Here is a 4407-nt window from a genome sequence, read left to right on the forward strand (position 1 = left end):
GGAGCTAAGTAGGCACTCTGGCCCCTTCCACTGGGCCACATGATCTGGCCTATTGCTCTTTTCTGTCCCTGAGACTAGAGGTAGTGTTGAAGATGATTGGTACAAAGCCAAGAAGACTCTCTCAAGAGGCTCAAGGATTGTAGAAAAGTTGACTTCCCCCTCTTTTGCACACATCACTTGAGACGCTGCCAGTTCTCCCATGGACTTCCATTAAGGGAGGAAAAGAATTTCTCTTCTTCTCCTCCCACTCCATGGAAACAATGACAATTACATATACATGATAGCAAAAACATGTGCTAGCATTAAGTACAGATGGTGCAGCAGTTAGAGTGCCAGAGCCTAGAGTCAGGACATTCAACATCAGTAAGCCTAAGTACCCCCACTCTCAAGCTGCTGGGGCTATTGCAGTACTGCCTAAGGAGGAGGTAATTTTATCTCAGCTGGGGGAGGGAATAGGAGCTGGAAGCCACTGGAATTTGAGGGAAGAGTGAGGCCAAGATACAGTGTTAGCTGGCCATCAGCTCCTGCCCCCAAATTCCTCAGTATAACCTAGATAAAAGGAGGTCCTGTGAGGGTAAACTACTCCTAGAAAAGCCAGCAAATGACCTCACATTCCTGGTTGCCTTTTGTTTTTTGTGTTTCTTTCTCTGAGTCCAGTCCTTTTTCTGGGGCAGATATCCCCTGGTCCACAGAAATCGTCCTAGCACCCAACTCAGAAACTACCTTTTGATAATCACTTAAGGTCAACTGAGCCCTAATAAGAGCCAAAAACCTGAATTAATCTTTTCTCTCCGAGTGAGCTAAAAATGCCCATTTCTGTGTCAGTAACTACAGGACCAGATGAAACTGACCAGCATTCTTCCTGTTTGTGATCACTAAGGACAGGATACCTGAGACCAGACACTCTCTTGAATAGTGGGACTTTTCTTATCTTGGTATCCCATGGACATATTTTATGTAGGGGAAACACAGATATCCTGGGACTATAATTTCAATTGCCACTTTATTACTTCTCTTGTCTTATTGTATTTACAACCTATTCAACTAAGAAACTTCCTTTCTCATGCTATATGTTAAAAAACATATGGAAGCTATATATTTTTTGAGTAACACAGACATCCTGAGTCAGGGTTTAAATGTCCTTCTAATATTACTTGAGGCAGTAAGAGTTAAAGCTCTGACTCCATGGACATGTTGCTAACTTAAGGAACAAACAATATGAATTTACTTATCACCTAGCTTGTCTCTTTAACCAACTTTTAGGTCAACACTTTCAAACTCACAAGATCATCCATAACTGGAAACAACCATTTTTTAGAATCACTGTTGGGTGTCCTGGGCTCAGGGAAAGAAATGCAAATAAGTGAGGCAGCCAAGGACTTGTGGTCCAGTTTCAGGTTCACCTCAGCAAGTATGCAAATGTAGCATTGCTGACAAGGAGAGAAAGGGAGTGAAATATCTTTTCTACCCTTCCCTATTGCTGGAAGTCCAAGAGAGAACTGGCCAAGTCTCAGAAGAGCTTATCTATAGCTCTTACAGTCTACTGACCTCTCAGTTACCAATCATCTTTGGCACAAGCCCCAGACATGGGGACATAAAAAGACCAACCAGGAGCTACTGGTTACACATGTCCTTTAGCAAGGGTCTAGAGCAAGTGGCCCATGGGAAGAGGACAGAGCACACACTCAACTCCAAGGGAAGTGCCCTCACTCAGCAGATATGGAGAGGTTTCCTTGATTATATCCATCATATAAGAAAATGTGAGGAAGGCTCACAGCAAATGTAACAGGAGAAAGGCAGAAATCACCCATGGTGGAAACGCATAGATGGATTGTGATCTGGATGGAACATTCATACTGAAGAAATCATAGATGTCTTTGTGTCTGATTATTATCAGTCCTGACAGTTTAGGTTTTCTGCGCTCAGCTTTGCCCCTATGGCAGGCCCCAGAGGCTTTGTTAAAGTGAGGCTTAAGCTGCCTAAGGGGAAGCAGTGTTATCAGGGACCCAGGAGCCCTCCTTAATACATTTAATAAGGGGGCAACTAACCCAGAAGGGGGCTTTATCTGTCTGTTTAGAGCTAGAAAGGTTGCTAGAAATCTTCTGGTCCTACTTCTTCATTTTACAGATGAAGAAACTGAGGCCACAAGAGAAGAAGTGACTTGCCCAAAGCCATGTGAGTTATAAATAGAAAAACAAGGAACTGAGCCCAGGTCCTCTGACTCTGAACCAAGTACTCTTTCCACTGCAGAAGACACACGCAGCAGGAGATAGAAGGCACAAGGTCAGAGAAAGGTCTAGCTCCTCTTTCTTCTCTTCTCTTAGTCATAGTTCATGTGTCAGATGGTTTACCTTAACTGTTTGTGTATGAGGGTGTCGGGGTGGGTGTTACCCAAGGTAAGGGATGGAGTTTATTTGGAAGTGATTATAGTGCAGAACTTTTTTTTTAATAACTAGAGCTGGAACAAAAGGGATGAGGTAAGAAAATGTGTATTCATCAACATAATGACTCACATTTCTACAATGTTTTATGGCCTGCCAAGCACTTTCTGCAAAACAAACCCATGAAATGGGTCCAGTATCATTATCTGCATTTTATAGATAAATACACCAAAGGCATAGATCCTTAAGTGACTTTTGCCTGAGGTCATATAGTTTATGTCAAAGATAGGATTTGGTCCTAGGTCTTATGATGCAGGATCCTGTTCTCCCTCCATTGAAATATGCTTTTGCCCAATGTGAATTTACATAAATGTACATTCCCTTTCCTTCTTTCTCTTTGATGCAATTGCTCAACTATGTACATGGATTTCACAGTTTTCTCCAGAGAGTCTAATGTTATTCAACAAATATTTGTTGAATGCCAGTTCAATTTTGAACATATTGAGCTTAATGTGCCATTTGGAGAGCCATATACAGGTGTTTAGAAATCCAGCAAGCAGGTAAGATGCAGGACTAGAATTTGGGAGAAAGATTAAGGCTAAATATATAGATTGGAAAGTCAACTGGATAGCAATGATGGCTGAATCAGTGGGAATGAGAACCCCCATAGTGTAGTGCACTGGTCTAGGAAGACCAAAGTTCAAACCTCACCTCTGACACCTACTAAGTGTGTTGTCTTGTAAGTGACTTAATTTCTCTGTGCTTCAGTTTCTTTATCTGTAAAATGGGAAGATTTTGCTTGATGACCTCTAAGATCCTTTCTTAGCTTGTTATGTATGATCCTGTGATCCTATGAACGAATAAGGTTTCCAAGGGAAAGAAAAGAGAAGGAGAGCTCAGGATAGAACTATAGGATAGCCGGAGAAGGCAGTAGCAAACAGTTTCAGTATCTTTGCCAAGAAAAACCCAAATGGGGCCAAGAAGAGTTGGACACAACTGAAAGACTCAACAGCAATCACAAAAGGGAGTGGGAAATAAACTTACTCCAGTAAAGAGAAAGGAGAACCAGGAGGGATCAGCATCGTGAAGGTCAGGGAAAAAGAAGATTCCACTGAAGGGTTTGGTTATCAATGGCATCAAAACCTGTAGAGAGGTCAAGGAAAATGAGGGATGAGAAAAGACCATTGAATTTAAAAATTAAGGGGATAAGAATTGAATAGAAGGTGACATGAATTGAAGGTAATGATGAAGTAGAGAAAGTAATATAAGTAGCTAACATTTATATAGCATTTACTACCTGCCAAGCACTTTACAATTATCATCTCTTTTGATCCTTACTACAACCCTGGGAGGTAGGTGCTATTATTATCATCCTCATTTTATAGGTAGAGAAACTGAGGCAAACAGAAATTAAATGACTTGTCTAGGGTCACATAGCTGGCAAGTGTCTGAGGCCACATTTGAACTCAGATCTTTCTGATACTCTAGTCAGGATTGACTATAGAGGTTTGGGGAGAAATGGAAGAGGGAACTAGAAGTAGTGGCAGAATCATAGAGGTGTTTTTTTTTTTAAATGAGATTGAAAAAAATTCTCTAAAGAATGAGATTGAAAAACCTGTGAGCATGATCGTGATTCAAAAGGTTAACATCCTCATCTTCATTTGCTTTCATATCAAATTACATTAAATGTACATCTTTATTGAATGCATGCACTTGTTAACCTGATTATCTTTCTTCCTCTAGCCTTGATTTGTCATCATCATCCACTCTGGCTCATCCACACTGCTCTGCAGTCCTTCCCATCCATCCCTTTGGCATTAATGGTAGTACTCAACTACAGAGCAGTTGCAGTTACTGATCGTTTTTAGCAGTTAGTTCTTCACCTGAGATTTGGATACTTGTTTTGTTTTTTAAAAATATTTTGATAAATCTCTTTCAAAATAATTTGCTTCACCTGATTGTCAAAGGGACCAGATACACACACACACACACACACACACACACACACACACACACACACACACAC

The sequence above is a fragment of the Vombatus ursinus genome, unplaced genomic scaffold, assembly GCF_900497805.2.
Source record: "Vombatus ursinus unplaced genomic scaffold, bare-nosed wombat genome assembly UNPS02014786.1, whole genome shotgun sequence".
Taxonomy (NCBI): Eukaryota; Metazoa; Chordata; class Mammalia; order Diprotodontia; family Vombatidae; genus Vombatus; species Vombatus ursinus.